Here is a 19,202-nt window from a genome sequence, read left to right as displayed (position 1 = left end):
CCTCTGTCAGTGTCTGTGTCTAAGGTACAGATTAATTGATGTGCCAAAATGTCTTTGGTGACCATTTCTAGTTTATGCATGTGTTTTGTTTGGATGTGTGTATCACATGCATGCCTGGTACTACAGAGGGCAGAAGAGGGTTGTTAGAGCCTCTGGAACTGCCAGATGGAGGTGATTGGAATGAACTCTGTCCTTCTGTAAGAATAGCACGTATCAACCACTGAGCCATCTCTCCAGCCCTGGTTTCTTGTAAAGTCTTTTGGTTTTTTGAGACAAGATCTCTGTATTGTCCTGTCTTAGGTTTTAATATGCAGACCAAGACGGTCTCAAACTTATCATCCTGCCTCTGCCTCTCAAGTGCTAAGATTAAAAAATAAATAAGCTTTATTTTTATTATTTGTGAGTATGGTGTTCTGCCAGTATGTATGTCTGTGTACAAGTGTTCTTAGCCAATGAGCCACCTCTCCAGCCCTGTACATCTTGTTACATAAAAAGGATATTGCTTCCAGCACTTGGGAGGTGGAGACAAGTGGATTTATGAATTCTAGGTTACACAAAGCTACATGGCAAGCTGGAACATAGCTCAGTTGATTAGCATGGATAAAGCCTTGTGTTTGATTACCAGTACCATGCAAACTGGGCATGGTGGCTGTCCTAGTTGCTGAGATAAAACATCGTAACCAAAGGAATTTGGGGAGGGGTTTATTAAGCTTATAGGTTATAGAGAAGCCAGGCCAGGAACCTGGGGAGACAAAGCCTGAAGCAGATACAAGAACCATTTCCTGCCTTGTATCCTCTGGTTTGCTGGACAGTGGCCTTCCTCACACAGACCACAGGAGGCTGGCCTACCTGTGACAATGAGCAGTCAAGAAAATGTCCCACAGACACAATCTGATGCAAGCAGGCAACTGCTCAGTTGAAGTTTCCTCTTCCAACTTGTGTCAGGTTGACAACCATGATTAACTATGGTTCACACATAGGATTGGAGGAAGGAGGCAGGGCTCGTAGTCATCCTCCATTCTGTAGGAAGCTTAAGGTCAGCCTCACTGGATGAGACTCTCAAAATTTGACTTTTCTTAGCTTTTTTTTTTTTTTTTTTTTCTTGAGTTCCCAGAACCAAGTAATTTAAAAACCAAGCTCTTCACTGAGATGGTATTGTCTCTCTCCATCTCACCAAGCTCTTGGGTTTTGTTTATACGAAAGCCTGGGAACCCAGTGAGGCCATTAGGGACTATGACAACTGGTTATTTCCCTCACTTAGCCCTTGCTTGTATGAGCTCACCCAAACCCGGTGGACTGATGTGGGGAAACTTTTGGGTCATATCATTGCTGGGGCCTTATTTTGAAATTGGGTTGTTGACCTAATTGGTGACGTACAAAAACCTGACCAAATGATGTCATCTTCCTTCCCAATATCCCCCCAAAGTGTTAGTGAAAAGTGTTCTAGAACATCAAGGGGCTTAATCATGTTTTTTTGTAACCTCAGTCATTAAAATTAAAGTGACAAAAACCACCCAGCTTATCAAGTTAGGGCGTTAAGGGAGCAGCAGTACAGTTGAGTTCCAAGCATTTGTGTGTTAAATGCTGAGTTGTTGGCATAGTGTGGAAGTATCATTCTGATGTCTGCAAGCCCCTAGTTCCTTCTACATATTTGGGACAATGTCCTAGGACTGTGTGTGAATTGCATGCACTAAGTCCTCTGAACGGATGAGTTCTTACATTGCTCACAGTCTGCCCCAAGCCAGAGCTGGGAAGCACTGTGGTATTGTGGGATGGACTGCTGTTTGGCAGCTGTGTCTGCCTAAGGTTACGTTCGGCAATGGAATATAAATATAAGGAAGAAAGTAAGAGAACCTATGGCTGTAAAACAAATACCTCACCAGGTGTGGTAGTTTATAATCTCAAGGCTTGGGAGGCAGAGGCAGGCAGATCTCTGAGTTGGAGGCCAGCCTGGTCTACATGAGTTCTGGGCTATTCAGGGCTACCACCTAAGTCTGGTAAGATGTTTCCAACCCTTTACTGAGAAGGGCTTCCTTCTGTTCTTCCAGAGACCCCCATGCTGATGCATTTTGTATACTAACCTAAGTTTACGGTTTTTCCTGTTGTTTATTGTTAGACAGGTTAGCCTCAAACCTAGGATTACCCTGTCTCCAAATTCTGGGTTTACAGGTATATGTCACTTTGTCAAGTCCCTTCTTGTCAATCAATCATAGGTAAAAATTACAGCCCAGTGGCTGTGACACACACCTTTAATCCCAGCACTTGGGAGGCCAAAGCAGGAGCTTTGTACTTTTGAGGCCAGCCTGATCTGCAGAGAGTTCTAGAACAGCTAGGGCTACACTGAGAAACCCTGCCTCAGGGGTCAGGAAACTCAGTGGTAAGGGATTTTCCTGGTATTCTGGAGACCCTAAGTTTGACTCTCACGGAACACACACTAAATACTCCAGATTGTTTGTACACTCAATAATAGTATTTTATCCAAATGGTGAGTGTTTTTCAACCTCCTGTCCTTTACTTCTTAGCTCTCTATCCCTACCCTGGAGTGGGGGATTATAGGTGAGCCGCCTGTAATCCTGGCTCAGCACAGCTTCCTTAACTGAGCTATTTGAAGCTACTAGTTTGAGCACCATGGACCCCTTCCCCAGGCTCTGAATCGCTGTAGGGATCACAGCAGGGACCAGAGAAACCAGCTCAACTTTGGCTTAGTGCCATAACATGGCCAACAGGAATTTATGGCAGAGTAGTGGTCACCAGACATTACTCACAAACTGACCCTGAATGGTTGGCTGTCCCAGGTGAGTTCAATGTCTTCCTGAATCATTGTTTAATTCTGTTTCAACTGGACTGAATAATTGGAGTATTTCTTTATCTTGCTGGCCCTTAGAATCGTTGCTTGAGATACCCAGGTCCAGTTTGCTGATGATTTGTCTAGAAACTTCTTAGACCCCGATTTCTTCTCTGCTCGCTGCCTATGATGTGAACAGTTTTCTCTGCCACATAATCTCTTTCATTCCCATCCTGCCCAACCAGAGGCCCCAAACCACGAGCCAAAATCAACCCCTTAGAACTTAATCTCTGGTGTTTTGATAGTGACAGCTGACATTCATTCCAAAACTTTGATGAAACTCTAAAACTTGGAGCTGCCTCTGTTTCCTCAGAAAGAGGAGGTGTAGGGATTGGCTTCAGGCTCAGTTTCCCTGTAGGTCCCTGGGGGACAGTGTCTGGTTTCTCATCCTCCTGCCAGACAGCCAGGTCCCTCCTGGGCTGGAGAGATGGCTCAGCTCGCTGGCTGCTCTTTCCAGAGATCCTGAGTTCAATTCCCAGCAACCACATGGTGGCTCACAACCATCTGTAATGGGAACCGATGCCCTCTTCTGGTGTGCAGGTATATATCAGGTAGAGTACTCATGTACATTAAATAAATACATACTTCTTTTTTTTTTTTTTAAATAAGAGTTTACTCAAGCGTTACTGTGGGGTGGGAAGAATTCCTTCCTAACCATGTAAGAATTACAGAGCCAGCCTAGCTCAGGAACTCTCTCTCTCCTGAGGAAGTACTGCTTTTCTAGACCTGGTCTTTCCCCTGGAAGGTCCTCCGCTGGCTTTGCTGTGTTTTCTCATTGAAGGATTTATTAGCTAAGGTTACAGTTGGCTTCTGGGTATCTTAATCTTGTGACCCCCAACAATACCCTGGTACAGTTTTGCTTGGGAGACTCAAATTTGCTAGGGCACAATGCTTGCGAACCCACCCCCTGGAAGATTTATAGGCAGGCATGGAGAGAACAGACCTCTAGACATAGGAATGGGCCTCGAAGTTTCTTCTTGTGATATGTTTTAGAATGCCTAAAATGGAAGGGGTTAACTTCATTTTATGCCACTTAAAGTTAGCTCTGGCTGTCTTGGGACCAGGATGGTCTCGAACTCACAGATATCCACCTGCCTCTGTCTCTGGGAGAGACACGGGATCAGAAGTTCAAGGTCATGCGTGACTACAGAGCAAGTTTAAGCCAGTTGGGGGCTTTTTGACACTCTGTTCACCCCTCCCAACAAAACCTCCCATAAAACAAACAAACAAACCAAACCAATGAAACAAAAGTCTTCAGAGTGTGTTTTACACTTTCCACATTGACAATCTAAGCCTGCCCCTTTCAGGAAAAAATAGGGAAACATTTTCCTTTCCTTGTGGAAAGAAATTACTCATCATCTACTTCCTGGAGCTAATGCGGAAAGAGCTAGCAAGTTTCTAACATACTTCAGCTGTTCAGGAAATACTTTAAATAATTTTCTCCTGCAGAGGCTAGGAGGAAGGCCAGTCAACTGGAAAGGAGTGTGCATGCTCTCTGTCTGTCTGTCTGTCTCTGTCATTGTCTAGCTCTGTCTCTTTCTACCTCTGCCTCTGTCTGGCCTCAAGTGCAGTTCAGAAGGGTCTTTCACTGTTCACAGACACACTCTGCACAGTAATCCTTTTCATGTGGGATTTGTTTGTTTGGTTTGAGGCAGTGCTTCTCACTCTAGTCTTGGCTGACCTGGAACTCACTCTGTAGTCCAGGCTGGCCTTGAACTCAAGAGATCCACCTGCCTCTGCCTCCTGAGTACTGGCATTAAAAGCATGTGTCACCACCACCTGGAGGAATTGTTATTTTTAAGAGTGTGGCTGTGAGAATCCCAGTATCTTGGACTTCCGTTGTATTCTGGGTTTCCTGAGGAACCTTACAAATCTGAGTTAATTAAGCCAGGTAAATCCTCCCCACCATTACTGAAAGGCAGCCAGATCTAAGATAGACTGGCTACCCTGCACAACTATTCAAACAGTGGCCAGAAGGGAAGAAGGAGGCCCAAAGCAATGGCCAGGAAGAATGGAGTTAGACAATATGTAATTAATTACCTCCCTTCTTTGCTTCAGCCTGCAGCAGGCTTCAAATGGCTGGCATTTCCGGGTCATTGAAACTTTAGAGCAAACTTTCAGGTAAGTAATAGCTTAAGGAAAAAGAAAAAGAAACAAATCTAAGATTCTAGTCTATTTAAATTGTTGGTTCTAAAGGCAAATTTTATAATTCCCTTTCCCTTAGGAGAGACATGTCACAGTGTGGAGACATTTTTGGTTGTCACATGTGAGACAGGGCCATTTTACTGCCACTAAACATCTGTAATGCACAGGAGAGCCCTCAGTAAGGAGCCGTCCAGCCTAGGAGTGTCAACAGCTTGGAGGTTACAAACCCTTTGTTGTTGTTGTTTGCTGATGAGTGTAAACCCTCCCTCTGTAACCTGGTCTTGCCAAGATAGTACAGTAATGGCCCCTCCTTAGCTTCCCAGATGCTGGGGGATACAGTGTGTGTCTTCACAAGTGGCTGAGACCCTAGTTTAAAGATTCAAGAGACACTGCTTTCCTGACCCTTTAGGTACCCCAGGCTAAGCCAGAGTCAACCACTAGGGAACCCCCCGCTCGGGGGGATTTATTTGTTTATTTACTTATGAATTTAGTCTATTTTGAGGCAGGGTCTCGTAGACCCAGGCTGGCTGTTCGTCCTCCGCCTAAGAAAAGGTTTAAAAGCCTGGAAGTTCCTTCGATACTAGAAAAATGGCCACAGGGAGGCAGTAGAGCTTAGGGTGTCAGAGCCCAGCTCTTGACTTCCATTTGAGGTGCCATCCCGGCTCGACACCTGTGTGGCCTTCCGGAAATGCTTTAACTGCGATGGGCGCCACAGCTCAGTGAGATAGAGATAAAACTAGTATCTACTTCCTAATGAAATTATAAGTGTTCGGGTTAAAAATTAAAAGCAAATAGGGATGGACACAACTTGGTTTTGAATTCACTACAGCTGAGGATACCACTGGATTCCTGACCTTTGTGCCTCTGCCTCCAAGATACTGAGATTACAGTGTTAAGTGCTGAGTCAGTCCTTTTCCCCTCCCTCTCCCTCCCTCCTTCCTTCCCTCCCCTTTCCTTATCTCTCCCAACAAATCCATTTCTATTAGATTAAGTGCACTGCGGTACTGAATCACACTGGGTCTGTGTCCAGTGGCCTTTGAAGGGAGGTTTCTCAAGAATTTGGTCCAGAGCATGCATGCCATTGTTCCCACGGGCCCAAATTGCCTTTTTCCAGATTGTAAACTGGCCTTGAACTCAGAGATCCACCCGTCTCCGCCTCTGGATGCTAGGATTCAAGGTGTCTGCCCCCACTCTCGGCAAATAAATGAAACTTTTATTTATTTAATGCACTTTAAAGCGTTGAGGGTTTACCTGCATGTATGTATGTGGGTATGTATGTATACTGTGCTTTCTGTCAACAGAGGCCAGAAGAGGGCACTGGTTCCCTCTTGAACCAAAGTCACAGATGCTTGTGAACCGCCATATGTGTGTTGGCTTTGCTCAGTTTGCCACCAGGAGTCACTGTGGGGCTTCTTTTTAAAAATTTGTTTTTAAAAGTATGTGTATGCTTGTGTGTACATATGTACACGCGTGTGCAGGGACCTGAGGAGGTCAGAGGCACCAGATTGGAGTTACAGTGTAGCTGTTGGGAACCTAGTTCAGGTTCTCTGGAAGAACACAAAGTAACTGGACCAAGGCATCTCTCCAACTGCTATTTTGTTTGTTTTGCTTCATGTATGCAAGTACACCTCTGTCCGATGGCATGAATATCTGGATATCTTCAGTTTTAAGGAGCCTTGTGTTTTCTGTGATTTGGGACCTACTAAAAGCCTGTAGAAGTGGTCCTATCCTGCACCACAATCTTCTCGAGGAATTTTGTCCTTTTATAGTCAGACCTGCTTCCAGCAGGCTAGCCCAGGTGCAGAAAGAGATGTTTATCTTTTGCATACAATTTTAAATATATATATTTATTTATTTTGGCTAGGCATAGCTTTAACTCTAGCACTCGGAAGGCAGAATCAGGCATATCTCTATGAATTTGAGATCATTCTGATCTACATAATGAGACCCTGCCAAACAACTGTATTTTAAAATGTTTATGCGTGTGCCCCACATGCTTGTCTGATGCCTGTGGATGCCAGGAGACAGTGTTAGACTCCCTGGAACTGGTAATACAGAGGTCCTGGGTTTGGATCCCTAAAATCTATATAAAAATTGGGAATGGGACTGAGGGGGAGACAGAGGCCAGCTTGGTGTATAGAGCAAGTTCCAGGACAGCCAGGGCTACACAGAGAAAAACAAAAACCACTAGCAGCTGAATCATAAGAACCTAAGTTGAGATTCCAGCACCCACGTAACAAACTTGAGTGGATGCAAATCCCTGTGACTCCAGTTCTGAGGGATCTTCCTCTGGCCTCTGGTGTGCACAGGCACAACACTTGTACCTACACATGTGTACACACACACACACACACACACACACACACACACACACAACCAGACCACTACGGAGCTAGATGATTTGCTGAAGTATAACCAACTCATTTTCAAACTCCCAGGGGAGGGGCATCCCAGATCCTATCTATAAGGGATTCCTACTTCCTAACGTTTGATAAAGAATAGTTGCATCCGCAGAAACAGCCTCCCCCAACCCCCAAACAATCAGCAGAGCCCAGGGGGAGCAAGCTGGCTTCACCAAGCCAAAGTGTAGGGCATTGCTGTAGATCTGATGATAGCCAAAGGAGAAAGAACATGGGGAACCTAAAGGCACTGAAGAGTGCCTGCCGGTGAGAACCCAGGTCTGTCTCGCTTGGTTCTGTCTGCTCCCCATTTACTGAAGGGCCAATGGTGGTTTTAAGGTACAGCTTGACGTGCTTCCTTTCAGAATAGAGTCTTCAATGTGAAGCTGGGAAGGAGAGTAGTGTTTACCCCGAACCATGCCACTCTCTGCTGTGTAAACCCCGCTTCATTACCATGAGCACCCGAAAGCAGGAGCAAGAAGAAACAGGGTCAGAGAGATTAACAAAGCCTCCTACAACCACACAGTCAGACTGTCAAGGTGAGCTCCACACCCTTACTCCATCCTGTCAGGATGGTGCTGACTGCCAGGGTATAAAGTTTGGAAGACAAGGTTCTTCTTCGGGCTAGAGAGATGGCTCAGTGGTTAGAGCACTGACTGCTCTTCCAGAGGTCCTGAATTCAATTCCCAGCAGCCACATGGTGGCTCACAACCATCTGTGATGAGATCTGATGCCCTCTTCTGGTGTGTCTGAAGAGAGGGACAGTGTACTCTCATCTTTAACAAAAAAACAAACAAACAAACAAAAAAAAAAACAGGTTTTTCTTCTGTGTTACTTTTTAGATGTTTTCTGAGCCAATAGAAGACATGGGACTGGTCCCCCCAGTGACCAGTAGGAATGGCAGATGTGCCTGAGAGCTTTCTGATTCATAGCTGTGCCTTGTGCTTAGTCCCTCACAGATTTCCATGGCCTTGTAAAGAAGGAATCATACCCTGGACTGCTGGGGAAAAGGGTTCAGAGACGTTCAGATAGCTACCCAAGACCACACATGCTGCCCTGCCTCACCAAATGAGGAGCTCTGGGTAGACAAGGGTGGATGGGCTGCGTGTCGCTCCAGCCTCATGCTGAAATGAGTCACCCGAAAGTCCAAGAACCAGCCCCTCTGGACAATGACACAGGAAGCTGTTTTGTACATTAGGTGGAGCTGGGTCCAGATAATGTCGGCCTACTCAGAAAAGCAGCCTCTTTTCCAGTTGCTTTCCCTCTGCAAAACCCTTGGGAGCCGGCCAGGCCTGGTGACCTATGGAGGAGGTGACACTGTGTCCTGCTGTCCTGGCTACATGGCTTGGCCAAGTCTACTGGGCCTTTTCCAGCTGAGACACCCGTTTGTTTTTACCCTGCAATGTGAACCAGATGTGGGGGGGGGACCTCGCTCTGCAGGAGGCCCCCTGCCCAACCCTCAGCACTGGCCACAGGCTCATGGGAGGCAGCCGTGGCCAACCAGCCTCTCCTGGCCCTCTGCCTGCCTCGCCCTCATAGCCGGTCCTCAGACCCTGGACAAATGTCCAAAGTCCATATGTCCTGGAGGGTCTGTCTAGGAATTTTTTTGGGATGCTAGCTTGCTCCATGCGTCGTGTCCTTTCTACTCAAGACATGGGGGAGGGGAGACAATAAGTGAGGGCTGAGTATTCTTCATCTGTGGCACCACCTCACCCCAAGCTCTCGGACAGGAGACTTAAGTCTGAGCAGCCTCGTGGATTCCAAGGGCTCCAGCCCTGTAACTTCCACTGTTTACTTTAGCAATTGAATTCTTCCCGTTTTGGCCAGTGGAAACCTGTTCAAGCTGGTTGCTAGGTCTATTTTGCCACGATCCATCATTTCTGGAGCTTTCTAACACAAACTGTTCCAGGCTCCTCTGTCTTTTTTCCTGTTCTGGCCACAGAAGCAACCAGTTCTCTCCAAGGACCCTGGTTCTGTTTGGTGAAAATGATGTTTGGAAGTCAAGTTTCTGGTCACTGCATGTGCTCACTGATGCTGGGGTGAACTGTCCCCTGTCCTTAGCAGCCCAGGTTAGGGCCAACTGAGCATATGTGCACACACACTGTCCTTTATAACTATGTCGTTATTTTATTTTGTTATAATTTTTTATTTAGAATCTTCATTTTTATGTTTATGAGTACGCTGTCGCTGTCTTCAGACACACAGAAGAGGGCATCGGATCCCATTACAGATGGTTGTGAGCCACCATGTGGTTGCTGGGAATTGAACTCAGGACCTCTGGAGGAGCAGTCAGTGCTCTTAACCGCTGAGTCATCTCTCCAGACTGTTGTTATTTTATTTTTAACAGTTGTAGGGGGGAAGCTGGATGTTAAGGTTAAGTCACTGCCCTTTACCTCTGAGGCATCCCTCCAGCCCCAGCCAAGGCAACCCTTATAAAGGAAAACATTTAATTGGGGCTGGCTTACAGTTTCAGAGGGTTAGTCCATTATCATTATGGTGGGAAGCATGGCAGCATCTAGGCAGACATGGTGCTGGAGGAGCCAAGAGTTTTACATCTTGATCTGCAGGCAGCTAGGAGACTGTGAACCACACTGGGCACAGCTTGGGCATATGAGACATCAAATCCCGCCCCCACAGTGACACACTTCCTCCAACAAGGCCACACCTCCTAATAGTGCCTTTCCCTATGGGACAATGGGGCCATTTCATTCAAATTATCACACATGCCTTTTAAAAAACAAATCTAGGTTTTGCATGTGTGAGGAAGAAAATGATGTCTATAGCCTGTAGAATGTCAAAAAAAATGGAGTGTGTGTGTCTGTGTGTGGTCGTCTTAACTCTTCACAATATTTAGTGTTTGTGAAGTTGTTTATTAGTGATATATGTTTGTGAGTGGTTTTGTGTGTGTGTGTGTGTGTGTGTGTGTATGTGTGTGTGTGTGTGTGTGTGTGTGTGTGCGAGCGCTTATGCAGCATCATGTGAACTTAGAGGCTAAAGGACAACTTTTGAGAAAAGTCAGTTTTTTGGCCCTATGGGGGCCATTTCATTCAAACCACCACACATGCCTTTTAAAAAAATTAGATACTGCATAAGTGAGAAAAAAAATGTCTTTCTGAATCTGGATTATTTTGCTTAACATAGTGAACACTAGTTCCATTTTCCTCCCCCTCCTTTCTCCACCTCCTGCTTTCTCTCTTTCTCTCCCTCTCTCCCTCTTCCTCTGGCTGGCCTCAGCTTATTATGTAGCTAAGAGTGATCTTGATCTCCAGATCCTCCTGCCTCCACTTCACAAGGTCTGGATTATAGGTGAGTGCTGCAGGCTGGCTCCCCACAATGTATGAACTGCACCTCAGACTGTACTTAGGTCCCCCAGGGTCCTCCTTTTCCACCCCAGTATCTGAGCTAGGACGTGGTCACTGTGTTTCGTGGAGTGCTTAGGTCTCCTCAGCCTGTGAGTCAGGGATACTATTCTGTTCTGGTATCCATGATTAGACCAGAGAGACAGATTCTTGGGCAGAAAAACTGAGACGACCCCCCTCCTTCTCATTGCACAATAGCGTCCACTATCCGTGCCTGATGCCAGGGCTCTTGGGATTCCAAAGCCAGGACCAGACTGAGGTCACAGCAAAGGGAGGAATTAGATTTGGACCTGGGCCACTCTGAACTCTGCACCAGTTTCTTCAGTTGGAGACAGACAACCTGCTAGGGAGGGATGTGACGAAAGGTCTTTGCTATTAGATTGGAGGATGAAAGGTAGGAACTTTTTTTTTTTTTGAGACAGGGTTTCTCTGTGTAGCCCTGGCTGTCCTGGAACCCACTCTGTAGGACACGCTGGCCTCGAACTCACAGAAAACTTCCTGCCTCTTTCTTCCAAGTGCTGGGACTAAAGACATGCACCACCACTGGGTGAAAGGCTGGGCCTTTTCAGCCTTCATATTAGGATGCTATCTAAGCCTAGTCTTCAATTCTTTTAGTCTGACACATGCAGCAATGAGGCTTCTCCGTAAGAAAAGCCAGCAGGACCATTTTTTGCCCATTAGGGGTTGTCTGGTCTTCATGCTTCTAGCACCAGCATGAAAGATGGTCACACCAGGGTCTGATAATTCAAAAAGAGACCCGTTTTTCCTGAGATCTGGAAGTCACATCACCATCCCAGCCAGTGACCCCCACTCTTTGGACACCACTGGATGAGATCTCTCCAAAGGTACCATCCAGATGGAGTTGGCTCGTGGCTGCCAGAGAACCTGGGTCTCGTCCACTCGCTGTGGACTTCCCTGTCTAGCCATCCCACGGCTTTAGAGTTGACAATCCTTGTCCTCTGAGTGACACTTGTCCAGCATGTGTGCTTCATTAGACCCTCACTTAATTCAAAGAACTTAAAAAAAATTATCTTACAACATGAAGAAAAAAAAAAATCAAGAGCTCCTCATAAAGAGTCCAGATTTGGGGCTGGAGAGATGGCTCTCAACCATCTGTAATGGGATCTGACGCCCTCTTCTGGTGTGTCTGAAGAGTGCAACAGTGTACTCACAAACATAAAAGAAATAAATCTTAAAAATAAAAGAGTCCAGATTTTGGCTTCTCTGGAAAAATCAGATGCAGCAATAGGTGGTCGGATCTCACCCAGCCAGAGCTGAATGGTGGCCGTCCCCTTAGCTAGGACATATGTACTCCTTCTGCTCCGGTCTGAGTTGCACCCTAATATATTGTCCCCAGTTTCCCATTGCTTCTGTGTGCCTGGCATTTTAAAATGTTCACATCCACAGCTTGACGTATATTTATTCACTCAATAAACACTATAAGCTCTTCCCTGGCCAAGTTCTTCTTTTGGCTCCAGATCAACTCCACATTAATCTAGCATCTACAGTTGACCTTAGGCCTATATGTAAAGGTCATGGGAAAGTTGGCCCTGCTAATATGGGAATGTTGAAGAATGGTCCCAAACCTCTGGCCCTGATTGAACTACCTGTCAGCCATTTTCTCTTCAAGACTTTGTCTCTCTAGCTTTTTTTTCCATACTGAAGGTCAGCTTGGGACCTTGTGTATAGTAGGCAAACATTCTACCACCAAGTTATATGCCCACCTCGCCTTCCTATTTTTATCTTTTATTTTAAATTATATGCATGAGTGTGAGTCTATGTACACATGAATGCAGGTACCCATGGAGACCAGAGGCAAAGGATGTCCCTGGAGCTGGAATTATGGGTATGTGAGCCAACTAATGTGTGTGCTGGGAACTGAACTGTGCAGATCTGAACTCCTGAGCCATCTCTGCAGTCCCTAATCCCTTTATCATTTCTTAAATCCTGTTTTTTTTTTGTTTTGTTTAGTCCCTCCTGGCCTGGAACTCACTACCTTTCTTGCCACTTCTTGAGACACGGTCTCATGGCATCCAGGGTGGGTGTTCTGTAGACAAAGCTGACCTTGAAAACCTGGTCCTCCTGCTTCTAAGTGCTGGCATTTCGAGTGTGCACTACCATATTGGGTAATCTACCACCTCTTCCAAGAGCAGATCTTTGTGTCTGTCTTGGACTCTGGGCAGCTGTGTGTGGGTCAGGACGTAGTGGAAGGACCAAGTGGAGGAGGCTCGGCTGTGATATGAGATGTCATCAGGGCCTCGGGTGATCTCTGTCAGGAAGCCTGGAGCTTCCCTTCTTCAACGCTGGTGGCTGCAGTAGAAGGTGAGGTGACAAAAGGCCAAAATCTTGGGGTCAGAAGGCAGTGAAGTTCTTTACCGATTACCAGTTTAACCATCTTTGCTTGTTCTGTTCTCTGAGCATTTCTTTGTCTATAAAATGGGGACAAAATTGTGTATTCACAAGACCACCGTCAATACCCTGTGTGATATGTATGTTGCTTTCTGTTGCTTTGATAAAACTCTCACAGGCAGGGTGGTGGTAGCTCATGCCTCCCAGCAGTTGGGAGGCAGAGATGGGGGTGGTGGTATCTGTGAGTTCAAGCCCGGCCTGGTCTACAGAGAGAGTTCCAGGAGAGCCAGGGCTTCATGGAGAAACCCTGTCTCAGAAAACTAAGAGGAGGAAGAAGAAGGAGAAGGAGAAGAAACAAAAAGAAACCAACTGTTTTCTAGGACAGATGTTTCACTGGATGTAGTGGTGCTTGCTTGAAATCTCAGCACGTAGGAGGCTGAAGGAAGAGAATTAGGAACTCAAGGTCCTTATCAGTTATATGACAAGCTCGGGGCCAGCCTAGGCTACAGGAGACCCCCATCTTAAAAACCAAGTCAGGGATAGAGGATGGCTACTCCATTTTACATTCCCGGCACTTGCCTTCGTTGTTGGTTGGTTTGTTATTTGTGTTGATTATTCTGCCTGGTTAACTTAAAATGGACTGTCATCTGAAATATGGAAGTTGAAGGGGCTCTCCCTGCTTGTCACACACATGTTTATTATTAACTCTCACACGTAGAAGCCAAGTACTCGTCTGTTGGTTTGGAGATCTGAAGTAAACCTGGCTGCCTCTGATTTTTCAGGTTGGCATTGGGTCCTGCCAGGCCTTTGAATCAGCTGGGTGCAGGGAAGGGTCACCAGGAAATCCAGGCTGCTTGGACCCGACAGGAAGCGTGGGATGAAGCTGACTCTGGCTCCTGGTCAGCCAGGCTGGGGCCTGAGGCTTCCAGGCCGGCTAAGTGTGCAACGCCAGGAAACAGCCCAAGCTCCTGAAGTCTCTCCACCCCTCAAACAGAAATTCATAAGCGAGATAGATCCAAGCTCCTTCCTGTGTGAAATAGCATCTGAAAGCCTGGAATAAGATTACTTGTAGAGTACCGGTGACAGTGTGTCCTTCTGGCTCCTACAGTTGTGTTGGCGGCTTTGGGGTAGTTACCTGTAGAAGACCACTGTAGGTTCATTTTTCTTTTCTTTTTCATTTTTTTTTTAATAAAGGTTCACCTATGTGTATCAGTTTTTTTTTTTTTTTTTTTTGTGGTGTGTGTATTTATATGTGTACGGCATGCATACCTGATGTCCCTTGAGGCCAAAAGACGGCGTTGAACCCTCTGGAACTGGAGTTACAGGTGGTTGTGAGTTGTCATGTGGGTTCTGGGAACTGAACCCTGCAGGTCCTCTGCAGGATCAGCCAGGGCTTATAACCACTGAGCTATCTCTCCAGCTCCTACCGTGGGGTTTTCTACTGATGCTTGGATGCTTGCTGTAGTGACGGCCTTCTTACCCTTCCCCACAAAGGTGACATGTGCAGAACTGTTCTTTTCCATTTGTTTATTTGTTTTTGATAGTGTTGGAATTGGGTCTTGGGTCTCATACACAGTGTGCTGCTAGTACTCTCATGGGGGCTACAGAACTGTTTGTTTGTTTGTTTTTTCGACATTGCCTCTGGCTTTATTATTGTTGTTGTTTGGTTTAGGACAGGATCTTGTTCTGTATCCCTGATTGACCTGGAACTTGCAATCTTCTTGCTTCTGAGCTCTGGAATTTGAAGCAGTGTTCCGTATCTTCATTTATTAATATACTATAGTTTGTGGCTGTTGTTGCCTTTTCTGAGTCAGGACCTCACATATTTCAGGATGGCCCTTGAACTTACTGTAGAGCTGAAACAACCTTGAACTTCTGGTCCCCCTTCCTCTACTTCCCTGGGGCTGGGGTTACAGCTTATGTGAGCAGTCAGTGCTCTTAACTGCTAAGCCATCTCTCCAGTCCTGTATTTTAGCCTTTGAAGGTTTCTCTGTGTGTTTGACTGTGAATGTGTGCCTATATGGAGGTCAGAGGGCAACCCTAGGCTTTGAGTCTTGCACTCCACCCTGTTTGAGACAGGGCCTTTGGTTATTTATTGTTGTGCACATCGGGCTGACTGGAGTTCTCATGTTTCTACCTCCCATCTCACTGTAGGAGCTCTGGGATTAGAAACTAGTTTTATGTGGTTATGGGGAATCTGAACTCAGGTCTGCAAGCTTTTGCGGCAAGCATTTCACCCTCACCTTATTTAAAACCATTGCTATTGCCCATCTCTAGAGCCTTTTCGTCATTCCAGATAGCAACTCTGTACTTAATAATCTATGACTGAGGCCCTACGACCCTCTTCCTGGTTTCTATTAGATTCTTATGTCCCTATGATTTTTCTAGTTCCTCATCTGAACAGAGTCACACAAGAAATGTTCTTTCAAAGCTGGCTCATTTCACTTAGCATGATGCTTGCCCAATTCATTTTGTGGTGGTCTGTGTCAAATGCTCATTCCTTAGCTGGGGAGACAACTCAGCAGGGAGAGTACTTGCTGTGTAAGCATGAGGTCCTGAGTTCAAATCCCCAGCTGGCATGTAAAAAGCTGGGTGTAATTGTGTGGATACCTGTAGTCTTGGGGTGAACACAGCAGTGTTCCTGCCAGTCTAGCTCCAGGTTCAGGGAATAAGGTTGAATGGAGACAGTGAAGGACAGTTGATATCCTTCTCTGGTCTCCACATACATGGACATTCACATCTGTACACGTAGTTGTGCATACAACACACATGTACAGCAATTTCACAATACATGTGTGTGTGTGTGTGTGTGTGTATACAATTAAGTGACTAAATAAAAAATTATTTCTCTTAAAGCTTAAATAATATTCTAGTGCATGTTTAGATCTCATACACTTGGGTCGATGGGAAAATGCTGCTGTGAATATGAATGTATAGATCCCTCTGCGTTCTTTCAACTCTTTTTTAAAATTTTTTGTTTTTATGAAACAGGGTTTCCCTGTGCAGCACTGGATGTCCTGGAACTCACTCTGTGGATCAGGATGGCCTTGAACTCAGAGATCTACCTGCCTCTGCCTCCCAAACGCTGGGTTTAAAGGAGTAAACAACCATAGCTTACTCCTTTTGACTTCTTAAAAAGATTTATTTATTTTATGTATATGAGTACACTGTAGCTGTCTTCAGACACACCAGAAGAGGGCATCAGATCCTAGTACAGGTGGTTATGAATCACCATGTGGTTGTTGGGATTTGAACTGAGGACCACTGGAAGAGCAGTCAGTGCTCTTAACCACTGAGCCATCCCTCCAGCCCTCCTTGTGTGTCAAGCACTTTTACTTGCTGAGCCATCTTGGCTGCTCCATCTTTCAATTCCCTGGGGTTTACTGTATCCAGCCACAGTGAGCCATCTTGGCTGCTCCATCTTTCAATCCCCTGGGGTTTACTGTATCCAGCCACAGAGCTGCTGGATCATATGATGATTCTGTGCCTTACTTTGGAGAACAGGAGTGCCTGGACCACTTGACATGCCTCCTGGCGGTGCACATGGGTCCCAAATGATCAGTTATCTTTGGAAACATCCGAGTCCAGAGCGAATGCATACCCATTACAACAAACTCAAGTGGTACCAAAGAATCTAACGTTGGTTCAGGGCAACTCCATTGGACAATTGCTGTCTCTTCTACACACAATTTGTATGTTCCAGACGTCATTCTTGTTGCTATGCCCCATCCTCTGCACAGTCACAGTGGGCTTCTTAATACAAAGCAGAATTCTGCTCCCTTGGTTGGGGCCATCTATAGACCTCACTTCTTTCCCCCAGCGTCAATGCCAAGTTCAGACAGTAGACTTCATGCCTCTTCCTGACCCACATCCCCTCCTCACCTGTTCTTACACACGCTTCTTTGTTCAAACCAACCATATGGCTTAGTTGGTGGAGTTCCTTCTTATTATACATGAGGCTCCAGTTTCAACACCCAGCACTCACTGCATGAACCTGGGCGTGGCAGAACATGCCTTTAATACCAGCCATGTTCTGGCCTCTGGTCTTTGTAGATGCCCATACATGTGTGTCACAGCTGAGAGCAATAGAGGAAGGCACACAATGTTGACCTCTGGTCTTCATATGCACATGTACATACGTGCATATGCTCACGAATACATACATACTTATACACACAGACATGCAGACTCTATACCTATTACAGGCCATTTTCCTCACCTTTTCCTCCAGCTGTAGTCACTCACTCACTGTCTAGTGCTCTACATAAGATTTACCTGTCCCGACATTTCCCCCGCCAAGACAGGGTTTCTCTGTATAGCCCTAGCTGTCCTGAAGTTTGCATGCTGGTCTCCAGCTCACAGAGATCTGCCTTCCTCTATCTCCCAAGTGCTGGGATTAAAGGCACCTGTCTAGACATCTTAAACACACATGGTCCTTGTGTCTGGTTTCATTTCTCTTAGCACAATGTTTTTTTTTTTTTTTTTTTTTTTTTTTTTTTTTAGGGCCTTCCCTAGAAATATATCTCAAATGGGATGCCCTAGAATTAATTAATTAGAGATAGGATTTCTCTGTGTAGCCACTGACTGCCTGGAACTCATTCTTTAGCCTCTGTGCCTGGCTGGTTTGCTGTTTGTTTCCTTAATGGGGGCCTGAGGAATTAATTCTTTTGTTTCTTCTCAACCATTCCTATCATTTCATTACACCCTGGTTCAGAACTCTAATGTGGAGTGTATTATTATTTTTTGGACCCCTGTCACACATTGCCACAAACTTAGTAGCTTTAAAGAACACATTTATAACGGACAGGCTTGATGGTATATGCTGTAAATTCAGCATCCTAGGAGAGGCAGAGGCAGAAGAATTTCAGCAAGTACTGGTCTATATTGTGGGTTCTAGATCTCTCTCTCTCTCTCTCTCTCTCTCTCTCTCTCTCTCTCTCACACACACACAGGTTATCTTACATCTTATATTAAGGCAATTTGAAATGGGACTCAATAAGCTATTCAAAGAATCCATAGGGTTGTGTCCCTTCCTGGGGCTCTGGGGAGAAGGGGATTTCTTCTTCAGTTCTTAGGAGCTGTATGTGTTCCTTGGCTCATGGCCTCTTCCTCTCCAAGCCAGACATAATTTTGTGAATCTCTCTTGTATCTCTGCTGGGACACTGGACTTGATGCTTTGTCTGTGTTTAAGGATACTTAAGGCACTAAACAACCCAGGTTAATCTTTTTATTTAAAGCAATCTCATCAGCAAACCTAATCTAAAAAACTTGACTACTCTTTGCCATACAATATAATGTAGGCACAGGTCCTGGGGGTCAGGATGTGAACACCTTTGTGTGTGATGGGCTAGCCTATGCCCACACACACCAGTGAGCTCCAGGTTCAGTCAGTAACAGACCCTCCCTCCAAAACTAAGTTACAGAGCCAGCCAGATCTGAATTCAAATCCTGGGTCAACATGGTTGAAAGCAAGAACTAACTTCCAAAAGTCCTCTGAGTCATCATGCATGTTATGGTCCCTGCCAGCTCTGTCCCCAACACACACACACACACACACACACACACACAAAGTAAAAAATATATGCCATAAAACAAACAAACAAACAGAAGGGCAGAGAGTCATGGTGGAGGGCATCTGACATCAACCTCTAGTCTCCACACACACAAACACTTGTACACTTACACTCCCCTGACACTAACACTCATACATGTGCACTACACACATACACATGAAAAAAAATAACAAGAACCCCAAACATCCCTGCAGCATCCATGACCTCATCTCTAACTCACAGCAACAGTCATGACTGAGATGAGGACCAATTCTGATGCTCTCACCACAGTGCATGTCTCAAAGTGTTTCTTTGTTTTATTTTGTTTTGTTTGTCTTTTTTGTTTTTCAAACACAGGATCTCACTCTGTAGTTCCAGTTGTCCTGGGACTCACTATGTAGACCAGGCCGGCCTTGAACTCACAGAGATTCACCTGCCTCTGATCTCAAGGACTAGGATTAAAGTCTTGTGCCACTATGCTAGACTTTCTCAAGGCCTTAGTAAGATAATATCCCCTAGGCTTCTGGGGCAGGGGAAAAACCAGGAGAGATGG

Source organism: Micromys minutus, assembly GCF_963924665.1.
Source record: "Micromys minutus genome assembly, chromosome: 10".
Taxonomy (NCBI): domain Eukaryota; kingdom Metazoa; phylum Chordata; class Mammalia; order Rodentia; family Muridae; genus Micromys; species Micromys minutus.
The sequence above is the reverse complement of the archived record's forward strand: the minus strand, read 5'-3'. Positions refer to the sequence as shown.